The sequence below is a fragment of the Poeciliopsis prolifica genome, unplaced genomic scaffold (genome assembly GCF_027474105.1).
Source record: "Poeciliopsis prolifica strain line A6 unplaced genomic scaffold, Auburn_PproV2 SCAFFOLD103, whole genome shotgun sequence".
In the NCBI taxonomy this organism is placed as follows: Eukaryota; Metazoa; Chordata; class Actinopteri; order Cyprinodontiformes; family Poeciliidae; genus Poeciliopsis; species Poeciliopsis prolifica.
In genome coordinates, this window is record NW_026562478.1 from 1,008,248 (window position 1) to 1,034,240 (window position 25,993).

Here is a 25,993-nt window from a genome sequence, read left to right on the forward strand (position 1 = left end):
TTGCACATTTCCTTGATGGAAGTTTATTCCAGATAGAAGCAAATAGGGATAAATATTAAGACGCAAAATAATGAAGAAAATATATTCTACGACAGCCTCTGCTGATGAAGCAAAGACACAGATGCAATGACTGCGTCTGGCCAGCAGGTGGAGGTAAGCACTAATCAGACAATCTCTGGGAGAACTACCCTTCATGGATTGACCAGTTTGTTTTTCACACTTTTTTAACGAATACTTTTTTGCGACATGCGGCTTAACGAGATCGCCCGACATCCCGACACGCTCCGATTGTCTCCCGTTCACGACATTTCCTACATTTTCCTGCAAACCTGGAGATTCAGACGAACAAATCCACTTCCCGCTGCCTTCGCTCACATGACATCATCATCCTCCGTCTGGCCTCTTCAAACATCCGCTTCCCCCTCTTCAGCATCACTTCAGCTTAATTCCTTCCTCTACAACATGTGTGTGTCAAACTCAAGGCGCACGGGCCAAATCCGGCACGCTGTAGCTATTTATTGGGCCCCCTACACGAGATGTTTGCAACTTTTACAACCTAAAGAAAATTATGGAAATACTCAAGCTTTAAAAATCGACAATTAATTTTACATATTTTGTAGAATAACTTGGAAAACGTTTTTTGATAGAAATTTATTCTTTTTTTTGTATCTACATTACCACTAATTAACTACTGTAAAAACCTGCATCTGTTATTTGATCTAATCTTAAATCTTATTTATTAGTCAGCGCTATTAGGAGCTGCCGGTTGGACACTCTAGAGGGCCACATAAATAAACTTCAACAAAAGTGAGTTTAAATATAACTTTATCAGTTTAATCAAATTACTTTTATTTGGATAGCCGAATTCAAAGTTATTAAATATTTCGTTTATGTAGTAGAAAATCAAATGGGGAAAAAAAACTGCAAACTTTTAATGATTCATCAAAACATCCCAAAGGATTTTTGTCCAGTTTCTAGAGCAAATATTGCAGAAAAAACTAACAAATGTAGCAAAACACAGAGGCTTTATTAAGCCAATAATTCCTTAATATTGATGAGAAGTTCTAGTTCCACAGGCAGATTATTTCACTTCTTGCAAAATATTTCTCCCATGTTAGAAGTGAAATAATCTGCCAGTTTAACTGGAACTTTTTCATCAATTTTTGTATTTATTTACTTAAACTAGATTTGCCGACATGTTGCTTGTAAGTTAGTTTCATTTCATGTTTATTTATATTTGCAGTAGAAACTAGACAGAAATCCTTAGTAACGTTTAGTGTTTTTGCAGTGCAGGAAGTTTCATTAATCGATTTGTGAGTTTGACGCCGCTGCTCTTCAACATTCTTCACTTCCTCCCGACGTTCTCTCCGTTAAAACCTGGCAGCTCGCCGTCGCTTCTTAAAGATAAAGGAGACGTTTGCTGTAAACTGGTTCGATGGCTGCATGCGGGACGTAAAGCTCCGCGCACCTCCTGAAAACGAGCGCGCGTTCCGACAGCAGCATCGTCGTGTAAACAATACGGACGCACAACGCAGAAACAAGATGTCGGCTGAAAACTCGCAGAGTCGCGGCGCTGACGTCTACGAAGCGCTGGACGTTCGATCGGTCCGAGAATCCCGACCCGAATGCGCCGGCTCCGCTCGTCTCGTCTGAGGTAATATTACTGACGCGGAAGACGCCATGTTTCATCCAGTCGGCCCGATCCAGGGCCGGCGTCGCTCTTCCGCTCGCCTCCACTGGGGGCACCAGTCAGGCGCCGTCCATCGCTGGCTTTGATGCTTTGCCTTCTCAGACGGAGGAGGAAGTCTGTTTCTGTCCGACCCGATGGATGATGGGCTGCGTTGGCCATTTGGCGACCGACCTGCGAGTGTTTCCGAGGTCCGGCCCGGTCCGGTCCGGTCCGGCGGTGGAGCGCGGGGAGGGGGGCGGGAGGACCGGCGACCTCCGGCTGGCTTTGAGGAGAACCTGCGGCGCCCCGATGACCTCATATCGTCGATGTGCGATCTGCACCGTCTAACCGGGAGAGAAGATCGAGATTTAATCGTCAAAACCAGTCGACTTTAATTGATAGCTGATTCATTGATAAGTGGCCATTTTCTTAAAAAGCTGTTTTCCCTTGTATCATAACGTAAATGTTAAATTATTCAGAAATATGTTGACTAAAAACATTTACGTTATTCTGTGCCAGTTTGTACTAATTCTGACTGAATAAACAAAAAATTCTGGTTTTATCACATTAATAAACTTAGATATATTTATAAAATAACAGACAGAAACATATGATGGAGTATCAGGGGCATAATAAGGAAAAAAGAGAATAAAGTAGTAATATTAGAATAAATATTACTACAGGAATAAAGTTGTAATACGTCTGATTTTGTGTCAATTATGTCTCTCTGCTCTCAAGTTACTTATTGAGATGCAATTATTTTGAAATAAGATCACATTTCAGAGTAATGACGGTTTGAACGAGGCCATCATTAGTTCCAGAAAAACAAAAGTTATATTTTTTCCCCAGCTCCGAACCAAAAGCATCGATGTGCTGAACAGCGACGAGCCAAACTGTCCTGCTGAGGAAACGACACATCTGTGAAAACAGACGGACAGCTGCAGTCCGAACTCAAGATGTCAGAACTTATTTCACTGGGTTTATTTGGAGCGGTTTTTAAAGACAGGAAACGAGATTCTATGAGTATCACTGCTTTTAAAATGTTCTCTTTTGTTTTGCACTTGTGCATATGAATTAATTAGTTTTATTTTGTAACCAGGCTGCAGTGTGTTGCAGACTTCTGCCCAGGTCCCTCTTGAAAATGAGATCTAAATCTCAACAGGGTTCAATAAAGGAAATAAAACAAAATACAGGAGATTTAAGTCAATAATCCCCAATATTCAAGAAAAAGTTCCAGTTTCACTGAAAACATTTTTCCCATTTTATAAGTGAAAATCTCCCAGTGGAACTGGGATTTTTTTGGCAAGATGTGTTTTTGCAGTGCAGGATACATAAAATGTAAAAAAAGAAATGTTCTCGCTAAGTTCTCCAGTATTTAGCAAACAAAAATCATTTTGACAAAACTAACTGACCTGAAACTGATTTAAGTTCAGATAATAACATTAAATTACACTTAAAAACATTATAAGTAAAGCCATCCTTATAATGTGCGTAAGGATGGTTTTACTTACACCGTAAGTGTGAGCGCAGTGTTTATATTTGTTTTTAAATGTTGCAGTGAACGAGAGAAATAAAAGTGAAAATAAAAGCCGTACCTCCCAAAGCGTGTTCTGTCATGCTCAAACACAACGACTCGAGGCGATTGTTTATGTCCGGCTCTGTCACTGGAAACTGATGATCTGTGGAAAAAACTACATGATTTTCACCAAATAAAAACAACATGAAACAATAAATAACGCAGAATTTAGTCCAATCTCCACATGTCTGACTTATTCAAGTAAAAATGAGAATTTTGATATGAAATACCAGAAAAGCTCGTAATGTTTTACAATTATAGATATATATTATTTATTATCTTACTTATCAATCACTCATCATTATTATGTTTAGAATGGTTATAATATCAATTGTTATTAGCAGCATAAGTCAATAAATCCTGAATATTGATAAAAATATTTTAGTTCATATAATTAGCACATTTTTAAAATCAATATTAAGAAATTATTGACTTAAATAAACTCCAATATTAGTTAGTTTTTTCAAGTGTCTTGAGATATTTGCACTGAAAACAACAAAAATACTTGGTAAGATTTTGTGTTTTTGCAGTGTACGGACATTTAAAAAATCTGTTGTTTTGTTTTTTAGGCACATTTTGATATTGTGAGCTAATTTTTTAGACTAGAAATAAATCTTACAATATCATTAAATTGGGTTTTCTCAGTCAATGTTCAATTGAACTTGTAAAAAGTAGAAGCAGCTTAAACATCTGCTTTTGTTTTATGTTGAAATGCATTTTTTGGCAACAGTTCACATGAAAAAAATAAAAGGAAAAATGGCAGTCTAATCCTTTTTTTATTAATACTAAGGATTTTGTTAAATTATAGCAAGCTCGTTATCTTTCTGAAGTGTTACTTCTAAGTTAGTTTTGTCTTATTTAGACATTTACACTAAAATGAGACAAAAAATGCTTGTTAAATTTGTTTTTGCAGTGTCACAGTCAAATTTCCGGCTCTGCTTTCATATTTTTATTTTCTGAATCCATCTGTTAGCGGACAGAGCAGAGATACAAACAGAACGGGGAGGATGTCGCGTTCGCATCAACTCTGGCTCCGACCCAGAAGCAGCCAGGCTGTTATGTGTGCATGACTCTGCAGTCGTCAAAGGACGAGAGGAGCGATGGCAGAAACGGAGGAAAAAAGAGAGCGAGTCAGGAAGGGAAGCCAGGGAGCCCCGTCCTCGCTGCACAAAGGGCCTCATTGTGAATCTGACCACTCTTTCCTCCCCTCTCTTCCTCTCTCCCTCCCTCCGCCGCCTTGCTTCCCCGCTCTCCGCTTGCTTTTCTTTTTTTAAATCCGTTTTGTCCTCCTCGTTCTAAAAGGAGGGAGGCCGAGTCGCTGCTATAACTGTCCTCTGTTCCTGTGGGACGGAGGTTACTGCAGGTCACTCCGTCTGGCACAGGCAGCCGCTGCGACCCACGGAAAACACACTGTACACTGCAAAACACAACCTGAAAACTGCTGCTGGATGTCTCGTGTAGAGCAGATAAATTTCCTGTAATTAAACGGGAAACTTTACATTTTGGATGGACTCGCATGTGGTTTCTCCTCGTGGAAACATAAAACTAGACTAATTAGCTCAGATAAAGGAATGAAATAAGACATGAATTTCAGTGTTTTTGTTTGTATGTGGTCCAGTTTTAAGTGTAAATGTCTTAATACACAAAACTAACTTAAAAAATACATTCCCATAGGATGTAGAAGCTTATTTCAGGTAAATAATTCCTTTATATTGATTTAAAAAAAAAAACAGTACTAGTAATTATTGAAAAAAAGTAAAATAAAATAATCAGTGGAATTAATACTTTTTAAAAATCAATATAAGGAATTATTTACTTAAAAAACCTCCCCTATCTTGTTTAAAGGTTACTTATAAGTTAGCTTAGTCTTTTTTTCAAGTGCACTAAAATATTTGCATTAACAACTGAACCAAAAATACTTGGTAAGATTTAGTTTTTTAGCAGAATCCTTAGTTCCTTATATTTCAGATTCTGTTTATGAATCAAAATGGTCAAAAATTAGAAATAAATGACAATATCCAGTCGACCGAAATGGAAAAAGCTAATTTCATTCAAAATCTAAGCTGGTTTTTCATATTATTTGATTACAGTAAACACTGAAAACCAGTCGTTTATCAGTTGTTTGTTTTTAAACCACTGGCTTATCTTTTATTTATTGTTTTTATGTTTGTAGTGTATCCCTGAGGTTATGGGTCAAGTTAATTTTGAATAATACAAGAGCTAAAGTAGTCACTTCCTCCGGATCTATTAATAACCGAGTCGGCCATTTTGGCTGTCTGTCTGTCTGCTTTGCAAAGGGTCACATAAATCCAGCTCCTCACCGGCCTGCTGGAACGTAACCATGGTTTGCGGCGTGGTGTGGACCGGCAGCGACCGTGTCCTCTGCACGGAGCTGTGGGTCCGACTCGGCATGCTGTTACTTCCTCCCGGGTTGGCAACCAGGGGCCCTGAGGAGAAACATTTAACGTATCACTGATTTAAAACTCCAGCTGGCCAATAATCAATAACAATGCATATCGTGATAAATCCATGAATCAAATAAAACAGCGTAGTAGCTCCTCACACGTTACCAATCAACAGGTAATGATTTTATAAATCTCTCACAGCGAGGATGGAGGAATCAACCAACTCTCTCACTCTTTGGTTACCTAGCAATGACCTGCTGAGTAACTGCAGGTTGGCAGTCCTGCAGCGGGTCACTGAGCAGTGACTGCAGCAGTAACTGCAGCGGGTCACTGAGCAGTGACTGCAGCAGGACTGCAGCGGGTCACTGTGCAGTGACTGCAGCGGGTCACTGTGCAGTGACTGCAGCAGGACTGCAGTGGGTCACTGAGCAGTAACTGCAGCGGGTCTCTGAGCAGTGACTGCAGGACTGCAGCGGGTCACTGAGCAGTGACTGCAGCAGAACTGCAGCGGGTCACTGAGCAGTGACTGCAGCAGGACTGCAGCGGGTCACTGTGCAGTGACTGCAGCGGTCTCTGTTCAGTGACTGCAGCGGGTCACTGAGCAGTAACTGCAGCAGGACTGCAGCGGGTCTCTGAGCAGTGACTGCAGCAGGACTGCAGCGGGTCACTGTGCAGTGACTGCAGCGGGTCACTGTGCAGTGACTGCAGCGGGTCTCTGTTCAGTAACTGCAGCGGGTCACTGAGCAGTAACTGCAGCGGGTCTCTGTTCAGTGACTGCAGCGGGTCACTGTTCAGTGACTGCAGCGGGTCACTGTGCAGTGACTGCAGCGGGTCACTGTGCAGTGACTGCAGCAGGACTGCAGCGGGTCACTGTGCAGTGACTGCAGCGGGTCACTGTGCAGTGACTGCAGCGGGTCACTCGGCAGTAACTTGCCTCAAAACTGCTTAGAAATAAAAAACAACGGCGTGGAGAGAAAATTTGATGAAACAGAAGAGATACTTTCCTCACTTAAGTGTCTGGTAATATTTCAGACACTTAAAAAAATAATTATTGATTAGTTTTAGTATGAAACAATTATATTGTGATATGTTGTTCAGCAATATTAAAAACACAGTAACAGGATTACATTCAGACAAACCCAGAATTATCCAAATGGTTGTTTCCCCCAAAGACTGGTAAAATAAAACTTATCAAAACTTTAAAATCAATAGAAATATTAAAAATAATTTTAAAAAGTTAGACCAGATATTTCCGGGCCAAAGCAGGTTGTTCATAACTTCTGGTTCCAAAAACAGATTGCTAATCCCAGATTAGTTGCCTTATTTTGTGCTTTTTCACTGCAAAAACAAAACCTTACAAAGTATTTTGGTCCAGTTTTCATGTGTCTTAGTACACATGAATAAAACAAAACTAGCTTACAAAAAATATTTCAGCAAGATGTAGAAGCTTGTTTTAAGTCAATAATTCCTTAATATTGATGAAATAGTACTACCTGTAAGTGAATTAATCTGCCAGACATTTTTCCCATATTAAGTTAAATTGTCTTGTTCCAGTGGCAGATTATTTCACTTAAATAACCAATACTTTTTAATTAATAATAAGGATTTTATTTTCCTATTTCTTACTGAAAAGTTACGGTTATTTGCACTGGAAAAAACAGATTTTTTTTATCTTGTAACGTGAAAACTTTGTTGTTATAAGTGAAATAATTAGTCATTTTTTAATCAACACTGAGAAATTATTTACTGAAACTCCTATATCTGCTAAAAAGTGATTGTAAGTTAGTTTTGTTTTAATTAAAGTGTACTAAGATATTTGCACTAAAAACTAGACCAAAAATACCTGGTAAGATGTTGTGTTTTTACTACTTCATTTGTTTTACTACTTATTCAGCAAATTGCTGCTTTGCTGCAACATCTGCAGATGAAAAACTTTACTGGTGGAAGCAGGAAACATCGTTTTCTCCTGATTCTCCTCCCTACATCAGGTAGCCCTAATGATGGGTCTGAGAGTAACCTGCACATTATCCAATCCCTCACCGCCCTGCAGCGCCCACAGCCAGCGAAAAACAGGAAATGCCTGTGCACTGTTCTCACTGTATCTGAGCCGCACACTCTCTCTCTCTCTCCTATATATACGCTGCACCTCGATCGCCCCTCCTCCTAACAGCTACAGTGACTCACAGCTTTCCCTGCCAGCCGACTTTTCTCCCTTTTTCTCTCCTGGCACTTCCACTCCAAAGACAAGAAGGAGGAGCTGAGGTATTTCCTGCCATTGTGAGGATGATGAGTAGAAGGAGGGAGGGGAAAAGGAAAAAGGGAAAAAAAAAAAAAACGCTCTGAAATGGTCGGATCAGACCAAAATGAGGCAGAACGGGCCTGAAATCTCCTGCACAGCTCCGCCCGTTTCCAGTGTTGACGCAGAGTCTCTGGTATGTGGAGCAACCTGCCTACGAGCTCCATTCACACACACACTACTCATCCTGCTTTTCCTCATCATGGAATAATGACAGAAAAACTATTTCAGGGAGAAGACGTGCTGAGCCCCGGCGGCTGTAACCATCCTGGAATGTCTCGCTGCTCAGTTCGGGAATGTTCCACTTTAACGTCAAAGATACGACTTCAGAACGAAGCACTTTAACTCTAAAGCTTCTGAATGCGTCTTTCCCTCATCACATATACAGAGTTCCCATAACGCTGTAGTGATCCACGCCGCTCAACCGCCATCTTGGTAGGCAAGCGCAGCGCAAAACCTAGATGAACCCTGGCTTCCCTGAACAACAAAAAAATATGGATTCGGCCCACATCTCCCTGCTGGAGGGCAAAAAGCTGCTGGCTAACAAAGACAACCACTCCCTGACCCCCATCTGAATTTTGTGCGTCATCATAGTCACATGTCTGCTTGGTAAGATTTTGTTTTATGCAGTGTAACTAATAACCTGCAGTGTGGAAGTTGAAACTGGTGCAACGCTATCACTAAAGCTAAGCTAACATGAAAACAGCCAAAAAAGCTGAATAACTCCTCCATCCTCCACAGTCCAGTATGACTTACATGCCTGCCCTGTTTGGGACCGGTTGGGGTGCTGCTGGAGCTGCGGGGTGTGGGCCCCAGCAGCCCCCCGCTGCCCAGTAAACCCAGTCTGGCTCCCGGTAAGCTTCTGGAAGGCATATGGAACTGGTGGAGGCTGCGCCTGGCGGACACGCTGCTCCCGACGCAGCTGGTGGAGGGGAGAGAGTTCGACTGTCCAAACGGCTGCAGGACACAAGAAACGCCCGACAAAAGTCAGAATGAGATCAGAAAAGTCGTAAAGCTACTTAAAAAACAGCATCACCAGTATTGTCACAAATAGTGGAAAAATGGCCAGTTTCTGAAAACGTACCTCCTCTGAGGCCGGTAACCCGCAATGTCAAGGAGGTTTTTCCTCGGGATCGACCGGAAAAGCCTCTGGACCTGCTGCTTCCATGACAACAACCTCTTCTTTTGCGTCTCTGTGAAGGACTGCCATGCACACAGAGAGAAGAAATAATCAAACTCTCCAAGTAGTTTTGGCTATTTTTTAGTGCAAATATGTTTGCAAACTTGAAATAAGACAAAACATTTCATACCTCATGGATGAGACATTTATCGATGAGCTGCAGGTAGGAGCTGATGTTGTCCTCATCCGACCGACACAGCAGCTGGGTGCAAACTGAGGGCAGTGTGAAAACAAAACATGAGACGGGGGTGTCCAAAGTTTCTTTCTTAAACTGGGCTAAATATAGCAAACATTTTCAAACAAAGTGACCCAAATAAACTTTTTAAGCCAAGGAAAAAAATCTCCTATGGTGTAATAAGGCCATTGTAGAAAAAAAGTAGTAACTTTCTATGAACACACTTGGACTTTTTGAAAGAAATAAAAAAAACAAGAAAATTTCTGAGCTCCAAAAGGCGTCGAAAAAAATAAAAAAAATTTGAGTTAAATGTTTTACATTTCTTAAACAAAAAATTCTGACTTTGAAAAGCAAAAAATTTGCTAGAGAAAAAAACCCTGAAACTTTTAGATTAACATCAGAAATTTTCTACAAATAAACCTTGGAAATTTCTAGAAAATTTCCAAATTTCCCGGAAAATTTCTGATATTAATAACATTTCTGAGTTTTTGGCTGAAATATGCTCCTTTCCCCCGCACCCCCCATCCTAATGTCCTAATGTTGGATCCACAATAAACTTTGGGATATTTTACTTGCTTGGTTTTAGCTAATTAAATATCCTCGGGTTGAATTTTTTGGCCTCCTGCGGCTACGTTTGACTCTACAATTTTAGCCCAGGTGTCTAAAAGTTTGTACACCTCTCACATAACTCTTCCACCTCCATGAAACCACCTGAACAGGTGAATGATGCTCACCTTTCCCCATGACTCGGGTGAACTGGCCCGGCAGATCCCCCTCTGCGATGACGCTGCTGCCGGACTCGGCCTCTCCTCCGCCGCCTCCAGGCAGGCCGGAGTCAGAGCTCTTGCTCTGCGGACTCAACAGGGGGCGCTGCAGAGACGACTCCTCCCCCCGCTGAAGGCCTTGATGGGAGTTGTGATCATCAGGTGGAGTTCCTGCAGCGGCGTGCGAAGATTCCCGCCCTCCAAGACGTCCTGGAAACAGGAAGTAAACATTCACCAATCAAACTGTGATGTCTAGTCAAGTAGGAGTAGCACTACTTTGGTGCTGTGGTGGCGCAGGGGCAAAGCGCAACCCAGGTATTGAGGCTTTAGTCCTCATGGCAGTGGTCGCAGGTTCGATTCCCGGAACCTGATGTGCCACATGTCTTTCCCCTCTTTCATTAGCCTGTTTCCTATCAAACTACTTTCAAATAAAGGCCACTTTATTATAAAGTTAAGTGGAAAATTTGGCATTTCAAGGACAAAATGACAATAATTCACATAAGGCACAAAATAAAGAAAATATTTCCAAATTAGTTTCTTTCAATAAAAAATATGAAACTTATGAAACAAAAACTGCAGGTGTGTGTCTGTCAGGTGAATTTTTTGTTGAAACATGTTTGTTTTCCATTCAGTGGGTAGAAAATTCAGAAGTTTTATGGCAATAAGAGCAGCCATACTTCATAATAAAATTACTCAAGTAAAAATATAAAGGAACGCATAGTGAAAATACTCCTAAAATTTTTTGTTTTTTTTCCAAAAAAGTTACTCAAGTAAATGTAACTGAGTAAATGTAACTAGTTACTACCCCACTCTGATAAAGATGTACGTTGTATAATTGCGCCTCCATTTGCAGTCGTTTTCATGTATAATATAAATGTTGAGTTGGGGGCGTGGCCAGCAGCTCATTTAAATTTAAAGTGACAGAAGGCTCTAAAACAATCTCATTATGCAACCATGTATTTGTGCTAAAAGGGTAGTGAACATGTTTTGTATCTCCCAACCTTAACCAGTTCTAGTAAGCACAGTGGGCCACCTTTAACTTGTTAAATGAAGACATTTGCCTTGACATCGAGCCATGTTGCAACAGTGCTGCTGCGAAAGGTTACGCCTGAAATTAGCTTCTTCAACTCGGTCCCTCCTTCAGCCTGACCTTTAAAGTTGTTGTTCTGCTTTGAAGGGTTATGAGTAAAGAGGGGAGAATGAGTTTCAAAACCTTCCCTTCACAGCAAAACAAAACCTTACCAAGTGTTTACTGTCTAGTTTCAAATGAAAAATTATTAGTTCACTTGAAATAAAACAAACTAACTTGCATGTAACTTTTCAGCAGGATAAAGTAGTTTGTTTTAACGCAATAATTCCTTAATATTGATGAAAACGTTTGAGTTACACTGGCAGATTATTTCACTCATAACAAAAATGTCTCATTATTAGTGAAATAATCGGCCAGTTGAATTACATTTTGTATCGATATGAAAACAAACTTCTTTCTATCTAAAAAGTTGTTTATAAGTTAGTTTTTATTAATGTATATATTTGTTAAGTTTTCAAAATACAGAATACATAAATCATACACAAAAGTATGAAACATTGTCATCTCCATTTATCAACATGTTTCCTAAGATTAACGACTTTTTCTAAAAAGTTAAATTTGTTTGTGGTCTTTTGGCAAAATAACTCCAAGATATTTCAGTTTGTCAGTTATCTCAAGTAACAGGTTATCTAAGAATTCAGAAGTAAGATTTGCACCTAATGACATAAATTCAGTCTTCTCCCAGTTAATAGTATGACCTGAAATCTCAGCACATGACTGAATAAGGTCTAGGAGAATTGGCACTGACTGCTCAGGATGTGATACAAAAACAACGTCATCAGCATACAATGAAATGTGATGGACAATGTTTTCGAATACTTTGTGGCTCCATGGTGACCGCAAAGAGCAGAGGACTAAGGCGGCAACCCTGAAGGTTCCCGGCTGTAGCAGAACGGGCTCTGACAGAGGAAGATGGTGGGGCATACATTGTTTTAATCCAAGACACAAATTTACTATCAAACCCCGATTCCTCTAGCACAGTCAGGATGTTAGGCCACTCCAATTGGTCAAATGCCTTTTCAGCATCTAGGCAAAGAACAGATTCCTCAAACTTTCTGTCACATTTATGACGCATAATGTTCATTAACCGTCTGATATCAAAAAATGAAAACCTTTTAGGGACAAGTTAGTTTTGTGTAACTTACAAGTGAAATCTTTCTAAAAGTGACTTTTTCTCACGATATAGCAGTTTGTTTTAAGTAAATAAATCCTTAATGTCAATTTTAAAAAAGACTAATTCCATGGGCAGATTATAGAACTTATAATAGACATTATTCCCATGTTATAAATGAAACTGGTGCATTTTCCATCAATTTTAATTAATAAATGACTTTAAATGAGCTCCTATAGCTTGGTGAAAAGTTACTTACAAGTTAGTTTTATCTTATTTCCAGTGAACTAAGATATTTGGACTAGAAACCCGGCAAAAACTCCTGGTCAGTTCTTCTGTTGTTTGGCCATTTACAGGCTTGTCAACTTAAACAAAAAGGTCCTAACTACCAAAATAAAGTCAAAGCCAGATTACTTTTAATTTCTTGCATGAAAAAACTGTTTCTGACCTTTTCCAGGCTGCGCAGAAGGTTCTGCCTTTCTTTGAGTTTCTGAATGCTGATTACAATCTTGTGTCGAGCTCCTTTAGTGACTTTCTGCAGAAAAAAACAGATTAAGATTACAAGACATCAAGAAAAAAGCTGAAAAATAATATTTTAATTGGCAGCTATTGGTAGCTCATCCACAGCAGCAGGATGGTGATGATATTTAGAGACGACTTGGTGTGGATGTTCATCAGAATCGGGCAGAAAGAACTGGCAGCACCTGGAGGAAGCGGACTGCTTCCTGGACAGCTGTAGCTGAATTAAATTTAGCTGCATCCCGCTTTTAATAATAGATTCCTCAATGCCTTCATCCACAAGGAAAGCAGCTGCTATATTTGTTCTGTGACAGAAGCAACTTTTCAAGTCAGTAGCCAGACAGCATTAATGCTTGGAAGATATTTTTATTATAGTGAGAGAACAGTAAGGAGAATTTGGATGCAATGGGAACTAAATGAGCGATTCCTGAATGATATGGATAAAACTATTGATTAGATGTCAAGTGGCATTAAAACACAGATTTTTCACAAATAACTACAGTTATCACTGCAAAAACACAAAATTAGTGCAAATATATTAAACTTGAAATAAAACAAACATAACTTACCAGTAACTTTTCAGCAATATATTAAGTAATTCACTCCTTAATATTCATAAAAGTACCAGTTCCACTTGCAGATTTTTTACATTTGTAACATAGGAAAATTGTTTTTAAATGTTTTTATAAGTGAAAAAACTGCCAGTGAAACTTGAACTTAAGGAATTATTTACTTGAAATGAGCTCCTACATCTTGCTGAAAGGTTTCTTATAAGTTTTTCAAGTGAACCAAGATATTTGTACTAGAAACTGGACAATTATACTTGGTAGGATTTTGTGTTTTTGCCACGTAAACGTTAAAATGTATTGTTTTTCTGAGCGTTCACCAACCTGTGCTTCTAGTTGTTCTTCCGTCAGTGACATCATCTCATCGTAGGTCATTGTGGAGAAGAGTACAGCGTACTTATGGAGACGGAGACTCTTCAGCCATCCAGGAACATCTGTGGAGAAACCAAGTCTGTCAAATCTTTTTCATAGATCTGGAGACATTTACAAGAACAGATCCGTCAAAGCGTTGATCTCAAAGCAGATTCAAGAAACAGCCAAGTTAGCCAAGTCAGAAGGTTAAACAAACTTCAATCATCAGTATCTTACACATATAAGTGCCCCAAGTCCATTAAAAATAAATGAATTGTTTTCATCCATTAAAACAATGGCAACCATTTTGAAAAATATAACACAAGATCAAGAAGAAATATATAATTTCTGTGGTTCAAAATACACAGGCAATGATCAGACACTAAATACATGTCAGATCTCCAAATCAGCACCTTATTGGTGATTTTAGTGCAAAAATGGCTGCTGTCTTAAATTTTTCAATGGCTAATTTTTCTTTTCCAAAAAGCTAGTCGCTGGGAACATCTGAGCCACATTAGGTGCTTGTATCCTCATGTAAAATATTCTGCTTTGGTCACCCCTCATCCCACTGCCGTCCTCATGGAAGGAATTGCGATGTAGACTTGAACTGCCTCCTAAGCCGCCGTCATCCAGGTGTTCGCTGCCCCCACTGCCCGAAGATGCAATGCTGCTCTGGGGGGAGAGAGGCGCATGGTCTGGGGCGGGGCCTCTGGACGTCCGAAGGTCCTCTTGGGACAGCCAGACGTGGCCCAGAGGCTGGTTGTTGGGGCCGCTGATGGGGGCGTAAGGGACACGGAGCGCTTTAGGGGACTGTGCTGCTGACTTCCACCTCCGCTTGACAGAACTGTAGAAGAAAAATATACTCTACGTTTACACTCGCAGGTAAAAATGACTGCAGACCAATGTGCAATTATGCAAGCGTACGTCTTTAAAAAGCAGAAGTGGAGCTTCAACAAAAATGCAGCAAGTTGTTTCTGGATGGAAAACCAACAACTTTCAGCAACTATCGTACAGTAAAACGACTGACCAAACGTGCTACAGCTCCACTTGGGTTGCTAGGTAATGGCTCAGTGCCCAAATTGGGAGGTTTGAGAAACGACTCATTTTCCAGGCACCAAAACACATTGAGTTGTTGCCAAATGAAGGCTGCATGTTTGTTTTTTTTACACGCTGGCAGCTCCTAGAAACAGTTGAGATCTAAATAGAAGTATAAAACTGCAAAAAGTAAATTTTGCGTAATAAGTCCCCTTAAACATGGAGGTTTCAGATTGACAATTTTTAATCTCTGTAGATCCTCCAGATTCAAGGGTGCCAAAACAGATTTGGTTTCTTGTTAACAATTATTGTCTTGACTTAGTTTTGGATCATCATTGAAAGACTTTGTAAGGATCATGTGGTTCAAGATGCGGTGAAATGAAAATGAAGCTAACAGCAACACTCACTGTACAATTATGTCAGCTAATAATCATCTGACCACCAATATTTAATTTCGAATCACCAGTTGGTCCTTTAATAAATAAACATAAAAACAAACAATGATCTATCTTCTCCTGATGCAGCAGAACACTGAATTCCTCAGTTTTGGCCAATAGCCAGAATGGGAACACATTAAAAATCTTCAGACCTGAAATTCAGAGTCACATAAAGACAGTTACAAAATCGGCCTTTTATCACTTGAATAACATTTTCAGGCTTAAAGAACCAATATCCTACGCATTTATCATTAGAAGTTGATCCAGAAAGCTGCTGCTAAAACCAGGAGGCAAAAGCACAAGACCCAGTTCTAAAGTCCTTCCACCGGCTCCCTGGAGCCCATAGAATAAACTTTAAGATACTGCAGTTAGTTCATAAATCACTGAAGAATTTAGAAGCACAATACATTAAAGATCTGCTGTTGTATTAACCTTTCAGGCCTCTCAGGTCTTTTGCTTCTGGTTCTGTTCTGCACCCTGAGAGCCAAAAATGGAGAAGCAAAATTCAGCTTCTATGCACCACAAATATGTAACAAAACTTCCAGAAAACTGCATAACAAATGAAACACTGAGTGCCTTTAAATCTCGACTAAAAACCCACCAGTTTAGAGTTGACCAATAATAACTGGAACATTGATCAACATATGTGGCATATGGTGATATATGATGGTACTGGACAAAATGTGTGTCTGGTTTCAAAATTTGTCACTTTATGATGTTTTTACAACCATTTATATATATTTTTTAATGCAAATCACTTTGAATTGCCATGTTTCCGCAATATGCCATACAAATAAACTTGACCTATTGATTACTGTTGTTACATCTCTAAAACAGGACAACCAGACTCCCTCCTTATATCATTCATGGAGTTAATCATTTTCCAGATTTTCCCTAAGGCTGATTTTTCTGTTCTTCCTGCTCTTAAACACACCTTGATGCTGCGCTGATACAGCGTCGGCTGAAGGTGAAAGCTGATTGGCTGCCGCTTCTCTGCACTGACACGTGATTTATATATCCGACTTTGACCCTGCTTCTACTTTCAGGAAATGAATCTCACACAGTCACTGTGACTGAGAGCAGAAATGGAGCAGAATCCGATTGACCCAGAAACGTTCTCCTGTTTGATCTGTCTGGATCTACTGAAGGATCCGGTGACTACTTCCTGTGGACACAGCTACTGTATGAACTGTATTAAAAGCCACTGGGATGAAGAGGATCAGAAGAGGATATATACCTGCCCTCAGTGCAGGGAGACATTCACACCGAGGCCTGTGCTAAAGAAGAACACCATGCTAGCAGCTTTAGTAGAGCAGCTGAAGAAGACTGGACTCCAAGCTGCTCCTGCTGACCACTGCTATGCTGGACATAAAGATGTGGCCTGTGATTCCTGCACTGGAAGAAAACTGAAGGCCATCAAGTCATGCTTAGTCTGTGTGGCCTCTTTCTGTGAGAAACACCTTCAGCCTCATTATAATTCAGCTGCTTTTAAGAAACACAAGCTGGTGGAGCCATCCAACCTCCAGGAGAACATCTGCTCTAAGCATGATAAGTTATTGGAGATCTTCTGCCGCACTGATCAGAAGTGTATCTGTTATCTCTGCACCATGGATGAACATAAAGGTCATGACACAGTCTCAGCTGCTGTGGAAAGGACTGAGAGGCAGAGAGAGCTGGAGGAGAGACGAGGAAACATCCATCAGAGAATCCAGGACAGAGAGAAAGATGTGAAGCTGCTTCAACAGGAGGTGGAGGCCATCAATCACTCTGCTGATAAAACAGTGGAGGACAGTGAGAAGATCTTCACTGAGCTGATCCGTCTCCTCCACAAAAGAAGCTCTGATGTGAAGCAGCAGATCAGATCCAAGCAGGAAACTGAAGTGAGTCGAGTCAAAGATCTTCAGGAGAAGCTGCAGCAGGAGATCACTGAGCTGAAGAGGAAAGACGCTGAGCTGGAGCAGCTCTCACACACAGAGGATCACAGCCAGTTTCTCCTCAACTACCCCTCACTGCCAGCACTCAGTGAGTCCACACACTCATCCAGCATCAAGATCCGTCCTCTGAGACACTTTGAGGACGTGACAGCAGTTGTGTCAGAGCTCAGAGACAAACTACAGAACGTCCTGAGAAACTCATGGACAAAAAGATCTCTGATGGTCACTGAGGTGGATGTTCTACTGCCAGAACCAGAACCAAAGACCAGAGCTGGATTCTTAAAATATTCACGTGAAATCACTCTGGATCCAAACACAACAAACACAAAACTGGTACTATCAGAGGGAACATTAAGGTGACAAGGACGAATCATTCTCAGTCTTATTCTAATCATCCAGACAGATTCACTTATTGGGGTCAGGTTTTGAGTAGAGAGAGTCTGACTGGACGATGTTACTGGGAGGTGGAGTGGAGCGGGACATGGGTTCATATATCAGTTGCATATAAGACTATCAGCAGAGCAGGAAGTGGGAATGAATGTGGATTTGGATATAATGACAAATCTTGGGCATTACAATGTTCCCAAAACAGTTTTAAATTTGGTCAGAACAACATCTGGACCTCCAGCTCAGGTCCAGTTTCCTGCAGAGTCGGAGTGTATCTGGATCACAGAGCAGGTATTCTGTCCTTCTACAGCGTCTCTGAAACCATGACTCTCCTCCACAGAGTCCAGACCAGATTCAGTGAACCGCTACTAGCTGGAGTTTGGGTTGGTACTGGAGGCTCTGCTGAGTTCTATAAACTAAAATAGATTTCCTCTCTTCTCTCCGGTTGTTGATCAGGTTAATGGTTCTGTTGTCTTTGCTCTGCTGTTCTGTTCTTCATTTTTCTGCTTTAATTGTAGTTCTCTGTGTTCTAGGAGCCATGGAGGAAATCCCTGCTGATGTTTTCATTTTTACAGACATAAAAATGTAAACATTTGTGGATGCTTAGTTTTACCTTTATATTTGCATTAATGTATTTTGATGTTCTGGTTTCTCATGTTGTTCTTGTTTAAATCTGTTAACATTGAAGTGAACTGAAGTTGCTTCTTTTAATCTAACATCAATTTAAAACTGATGCTGTTTTCTTCTTGATTCTTTAGGAGGCTGAATACTTTGCACAAAGCATTTAAACATTTTTCATTTGTAAAAATTGTTTTGAATTATATGTAATTTTCTATCTGCTTCACAGTTGTACACAACACTGTGTTGGTCTTTTCAATCATACATTTACATTTGTGGTTGTAATGTGACAATCCAGAACGCTGCTGCTGGAGTTCTGACTAAAACCAGGAAGATGGAGAACATGACTTCAGGGAGCTCAGACAATAGACTTTAAAATGGACAAACATCTCACTGGTAGTGATTGAGGTGGACAATTTACAACCAGAACCAGAACCAAGCAGAGCTGGATTTTTAAAATTTTCATGTGAAATCACTCTGGATCCAAACACAGCAAACACAGAGCTGGGACTGTCAGAGGGGAACAGGAAGGTAACACAGACTTATTCTAGTCATCCAGACAGATTCACTGGTAAGTCTCAGGTTCTGAGTAGAGAGAGTCTGACTGGACGTTGTTACTGGGAAGAAAGAGAGAGAGTTGTGGGTTTGTGTAACAGTCGCATACAAGAATATCAACAGAGCAGGACGTTTATTTGGATGTAATGACAAATCCTGGGTATTACAATGTTCCCAAAACAATTTTAAATTTGGTCACAACAACATCTGGACCTCCATCTCAGTTTCCTCCAGAGTCAAAGTGTACCTGGATCACAGAGCAGATATTCTGTCCTTCTACAGCGTCTGTGAAACCATGACTCTCCTCCGCAGAGTCCAGACCAGATTCAGTTTTTTTTAATGTTTTATGATATAAAGCAATGTGAAATGCTTTTGGGTTGAAATTAGCTCATCATTCATCGTTGTGTTAGATTAGCTAATAGCAGCGGCAGCTAATCTACCTCAGCAATCTCTTGTTGAAAATGCCAAAATAAACATAAAGCCTGAAAACATAAAACCGTAACAGCCTGAAAGTTCTGCTGTTTGCATGGGAAATGTTTGTGTTTTTTAGGTGTTGAATCCTGAGACATTAGTGGGGCTGTTGTCAATCAGTCGCTATGGCAACAAATCTGTGTGACACAGAGAGTGAGAAAAAAATAAGAATATGATTCGAATATTTGAGTTTTTCAACAGTTTTTTCCATTCCTGTGATGCACTGCACTAAATTAATACCTACATCTTCAGGTTTCATTTTCTTAAGGGGATTGTTCTACCGCAGCAACGCAGCTATGCATCATGGAAAAGAATCGGATGTAAACAATAACATCTAACGATTCTGTCCAAATAAACTGGGAATTAGGTCTGGCAGATAACATAAAGATGAAAATGTACATCTTTTCTGCAAGTGTCCAAACCTACAGACAGTCATGCACAGTGACAGATTTCCTGTAAAAACAAAACAAAAAAACAATAAAAGACATTGCATCCTGAAGACAACTCGAGGGGGGTAAACAGGTTAAAAACGGAGCCAAAGAGCTTTTTGTGTCGCCTCTCTGACTGGGTCGACTGCCGCCAACACTCCAGTCTCTCCTCCTGAGTCCTATATGTGGTCCTCTTACTGTTGGCGCTATGTATAGGGCATCATGAAGACTGTCTAAAATAGATGCCCAGCTAACATTTCAAGTTCCAGTCCCTAAATATTAGCTATTTTCTCTAAATACAGTCTGCCACAAAGGATGCCTTACAAGGGAACGGACGGTTGGTATGCGCTGCTGTGGCTCCGACTGAAGCTGGTCGGTTAGATCAGAGTTTCTCAAACTTTTTCAGGCTGAGGACCATTTAACTTGAAATTCCCCCGCAACAACACAACATCTTAATAAGATCTTTAAACTCATTTATTATTGTCTTCTTTTCTTAATGCATGCTGTTTTGTTAATATAACTGGCCACAACAATACCTTGAACAAGTCTACTTGGCAATTTGAGCTATTTAAAGATTTTGGAAGTGTGGAGTCTTAACTTTCCGATGATGTCAAACACATAATTTAAAAAGAAGTTTAGTTGTGTGAATTAATATACTTTTAAGGCTACCTGTAATAGGGATGAACAACATATCAGCACCAACATTAGTATTGGCCGACAGTCCTTTTTTAACATATTGGTATCGGCCCGATAAATAAAACTGGGTCAATATGAAGAATGTTGTTTTTTTTCTGGTGGAGTTTTTTCCCTAATACTGTCAAAACAGTAGTGAAATAATATAATATCAGTAAGTTCCCCTTTATCGATCGTGACAGCTGAATATCAATTTAGATATCTCATTAACGGCATAAAATTGTTCAAAAGAATAAAATTCAACTTCCTTGATTCAACTTCCTTCGATCATGTAAGTAACATGTAACCGTTACATGTAAGTAACCCTGGAGTTATTTTCTTTCCACCGAAATCTTCAGTTTTTCTTTTGAGTGACCTGGTTTTAAGCCACTTATCCATTATTATTTCTTAAACAACTCTGTGGTAAAGTAAATGTACATGTCGCACTTTGAGCTCATGTCACAGCAATAAACAGTTGTTTACGTGCAGTACCTTGTGGACTGCTAGGGGCACCACAGTTTGAGAAAGACTGTTCTAGATGATGTGATGGGACAATAACCTAACACAATGCTGATCAATCAGATACTGGGTATTTTCCAATAATAATTGGTAAAAGTAACTTTATCCTAGTTGTTTCTGCTCGCCATCCAACCAACAGGTAAACTCCAGTTTATCAGTTGTGAAATCCTGAGGTTTTCGTCTGGTTCCGAGGCGGCAAGAGGCCAGAATCCAAGAGTGAGCGGGTTTTAAATGCGCATTTATTTATAAACCCCTCAGCTGTTTCTTTCATCTTCCAGAAAAAGAAAGGGAAAAAAATCCACAGAGCCCTTGCATTCATGTCTGGAAATATCCTGCGCTGACCATAGTTATGCTGAATTTCAACAGCCCTTCCCTGCCGGTTTGTCGTCTTCATGTGGACGCCATGTAGCTGCTGTGTGGGTTTGTTGAGGGAGCCGCTGGTCTGAACTGTCCAGTGTGTGTTTACTGTGCCGACTATTTCAGTTTGGTGTTTTGATTAAACTCCAGGAAGTTTCAAACCTCTGGAAGTGACTAAAAATAAGCAGGGTTGGGTAGTAATTAGTTACATTTTTTTTTGAGAAAAAAAATTATTTATAGAAGTATTTTTACTACACTATACTTTTTAATTTTACTTGAATAATTATATTATGAGGAGGCATCACTACTCTTACTAGAGTAACATTTCTGGATTCTCAAAAACAAACATGTTTTAACCAAAAATTCACAGACATACACCTGCAGTGTTGGTTCGTTTTCAGCAAAACATAGGAGTTTGTTTTAAGTCAGTGATTAAAACAAGCACATAATAATTAATATTAACTAAAAGGTTCTGGTTTCACTAGCAGATTATCTCACTTATAACAAGACATTTTCCATATTAAGTAACAAAAAACTTTTAATCAATACTGAACACTTAAAACAAGGGCCTTCAAAGTGCGGCCTGGGGTCATTTGTGGTCCTTGGAGAGTTACTTACTGAAATCAAGCCCTATATTCTGCTGAAAAGTTACTTGTCTATTTCAAGCATACTGATGAATTTGCACTGGAAAAGAGACAAAAATACTTGTATAAAGTTCTGTTTTTGAAGTCTATTAATGATTTTTTTATGTATATTTGGTGTTTGAACTATTAAAACAGGCTGTTATAGTGGGATTTTAGCTACTAGCAGGCGGTTCTGCTGAAAGCATATATGACTTTACTTACTTGTGTTGCTTCCTCCACCGGTTCCAACAGTGTTGATAGTTGTCGGCACGAGGATGATGGGTAAAGTAGGAGATGTCCGTTCTCACAGCCCTGCTGCTGGTGCCAGCCTCCTCCGATCCCCGAGTCCCGGGAGTTCTGCCAGCCGTTGAGGCGGTCGTCGGAGCCGTAGCGCTGGTGGTGGTGGTGCAGGTTGTACAGGTTCCCCGACGACGAAGAGTTTGTGGAAGACGAGGATCCCGACGGCAAGGGTGGACGGAGGCGTGGACTGGTGGTGGTGATGGTGGGGGCCGGCGGCGGGAGGCGGCCTCTCCAGGGAGTCGCCCCGTGCGGCGGCCCTCTCCTCCAGGTGGTTCAGCCAGAGGGCCAGGGCGGAGCGGTCCTCCATGGAGGTGGCTGGGTGGATGAGGGCGTAGGACAGCAGCTGGCGGGACTCCTCCAGGTGGTGGCCGTGCTCGATGGTGTGCGCCAGGATGCGCGGCAGCAGGCGCATGTACTCGCTCTTTGCCTCTGTGTTGCCCGGTTTGAGCAGAGGGAGGTGGGTGAGGACCAGAGAGATGATCCGCTCCTTAGGCTCACCTTGCCACTGACTGATCAGACCTGTGACAAACAAAGAAACAAACACTATAAGCTTCATGAAGCTAAAAATACACAAGAAAGTTATGTTTCAAGAAGGATTCAGTTGTGTTGGTCATATCTGTATTGAGTCAAAAATTAACAGCAATTTTTTGGGTTATTTAGCCTAACATACAAGAAACACATTTTTTTAATTTTTACCACGTTATTTATTAATTTATAAGCGCGAGTTTCAAATTAAATCTTTAGTTAGATTTAAAATAGAAAACCCCACCATGATGTCAAAAGTATTCAGCTTGCTGTATTCATATTTAACTTCAAAACTAAATATTTCCCAAAATATTTAGGTTTAAATATTTAGCTCACTACCAAGCTATTTAGCTTATGAACTGAAACTAGCCTGCTAACTAAATATTTGGCTTAAAGCTAAATATTTAGATTTCTATCTTGATATTTAGTTTATACACTGAATATTTTTCTTGGTAACTAAATATTTAACTTGGAAGCATGTTTCAAATTAATAGCTATATTTTGGGTTATTTACCCTGCGTATTCAGTTAATATGTGATAAAGTGATGTTGGTGAAGAATAATTTTAAGTTGAAGATTCCACAAACGTGAAGTGTTGAGTAGCAAGTAGCACGATATGTTTAGAGAAGCCTAGACGGGGAAAAAAAAGCTCCCATTTGAAGATGTGATTCATCGATGTAATTAGTAAACACCTGCACAGTTGAAAAATAGAAGACCTTACTATGATGTCAGGCCTATAGTCACCGATCCATTTAGAGGTTTCAGTAAACAGGTCCTGAAGGCTGGGCTGAGCATAACCTGGAGGTCATGGAGCTCTATTGTTGTCTGTGAGCCGCTAGGATCCATTCCTGCCGCCTTGGGCCACAGCTATAGTTACCAGCAGGTTCAGGTCGGCAGCTTCAGTCAGCCGAACAAATAAAGACGGGACATAAGAGGAAGCAGGAACACTTCACATCCTGTGGAAAGACACCAGCTGTAAGCCGGAGCTCATGGCTCTGGCCTTCATGTCCAACAGTCAGAGTTGGACCCAGACTGGGTACAATGTCTGGGTGAAGTAGTGATACTTCAACATATTGTTACTCAAGTAAAAAGCAGCCAAGAAATTATTCGAGTAAAAAAAAAAAAAAAAAACGCCTATTCAAGTAACAGATCAAATTATCAATTATTATTTAAAACTGTCAACATCAGATGGATCAAGAAATAAGGTTAAGTGGAAATTTTGTTATTTCAAGGACCAAAATGACAATAATTATTATAAGTAATAAAAAATAACAAAATCAGGCAAAATACATTTTTCCACATCAGTTTCTTACAATAATTTTTTTTTTAACTTTAACAAAAACAGGTTGTGTGTCTGTGTCTGGTGAAGTTTTGGTTAAAAATGTTTGTTTTTCATTCAGTGGACAGATAATACAAACATTTTACTCAAAAGTAGAAATACTTCATAATAAAATTATTTAAGTAAAAGTAAAACATACAAGTTCCACTAGCAGATAAATGCATTTTCCATGTTCAAATGTACTAAAGTAATGATCTGTTGCTGCATGTTAAACAATAAAATGTTTATTTTCTTATTTAAAAAAAGGAATTGACTTTTTTATTTATTTTTTTTTAAATATTTTAATGTATTTCTAATATTGTATGAAAATGCTTATGTTTTTAGATTTAAAAAATCTGTAGCATGTACCAATTTTTTATCCAATTAATTGCGTAATTGGATAACTCAAGCAAGTTATCTGATTATTCTATTGATAGCATTAATCGATAGTATAATTGATTAATTTTATCGATTGATCAATTATTCTATCAATTAATCGATGGAATAATCGATTATTGTTAGAAGTGACAATTAATTCAGTAATCAATTAATCGTGAACAGGAGTAGACAGGCTGCTGGCCATTTGCTGTAAAACAACATATTCAGAGCAGTAATTAATCAAAATCTGTACAAAATATAGATACATTTTGCATTTAACATAATAAAACAAACCTTTGTCTGTGAATATTATTTTTTATCAAAAACTCCTCCATGGCAGTTTTAGCTTCCACTGTTTCAAATTCGCTAAAGGAAAGCTGTGTTATTGCATTTCGGGCAATGAGATGATTATTTTCTTATTTATAAAAAGGATTTGACATTTTAATGCATTTCTAATGGATTTTATGTGTATAGAAGAACTTAAGTGGGTAAATTAAGAATCTATAGAATGTGAATTTTTTAAAATCTGATTAATCGTTATAATAATCAATGAATTAGTGTTAGTTTCAATGAGTAATACCAAGAATACTTTTGTTCTTCATTTGAATATTTATGCTTATATAACTCAATATCTATTCTGTGTGGAATTTTTTTCACGTCTTGGTTTTGTGGTCTGAAGTGTCAAAAAAATAACAGCAACGCTCACTGGAAAAAATGGAGGAAAACTTTAGAGCTCAAGGTTAGACCCAAAAAAAGAAAAAAGAAAGCTCTCCTGTTGTAGAGGAGAGCAGGCCCAGAGGCCCACATCTCGGAATGATGTAATACTGCGGACCAGGAAGCAGGAAAAGATGAGGTAGAGATAAGTAACAAAATATGGAATGGAAATAAATGGAATGAATTAAGGAGCAAGACGTGTAAAGGGATCCAGAAAGTCACTGCGCCGCGATCCAAGGGTGACGCAATCCCTCATTCCTCTGAGTGGAGCAATCCTGGGCCTATCTCAGAGCAGCAGTTGCTCCATGAATGAACCTCATGGCTAGAAAATACCCATTTGTTACAGAGAAAGTGTAAAATAGAAAAACTAACTTCAAATGTAGAGTTGCTCTGCCAGTTTTTAAAATGTCAGCTTAAATGGTGAAATGTAGCTGCCAAATGCTTCTAAATGATCAAATCTGAGCTTCACTACAATGAAAAAGGAACGTGATCCCACATAGTTTGTGTTTAAAGCAGAAATCCCATCTAAACAGGTCTGGGTTACATACCAGGGCTGAAACGATTTATTGAATTAACTGTGATTAATCGATTATTGAAATAATCAGCAACAAACGTAGTAGTCGATTAATCGCTAACTGGAGTATACAAAGTCAAAAAAGGCTATTTTCTCAATCTGAAAAAAAAGTAAAGAAGCCAAAATATACAAAAATGTATATATTTTACATTAAAGATGATAGAAGTGCTGAGCTTTTCACATTTATGTTAAAAGTATTTTTAGCTGCAGATGCATCCTTTGCTACAAATGACAAAGTGTTTACTGCAGGAATGCTGTGTTGTACTTCACGCAATACCATGTTCATTTTCTTATTTAAAAAGGAATTAAATCATCATTTTAACTTTATATAAAAGGTGGTTAAGTGAAATACCTCCAGAATGTGCCAATTTTTTATCTGATTAATCAAATAATCAGTAGAATAATCAATTACTAAAATAATCATTAGCTCCAGCCCTAGTATGTAAC

The 25,993-nt window shown here is 39.4% G+C and overlaps 2 pseudogenes; one reads left to right on the forward strand and one right to left on the reverse strand.

The window, feature by feature from the left end:
- Positions 1–1,729: 1,729 nt before the first annotated feature.
- The window catches only part of LOC129354084 (protein Smaug homolog 1-like), a 45,500-nt pseudogene continuing 21,236 nt past the window's right edge, over positions 1,730–25,993 (reverse strand).
- LOC129354083 (tripartite motif-containing protein 16-like) lies at positions 16,226–18,241 on the forward strand (annotated as a pseudogene).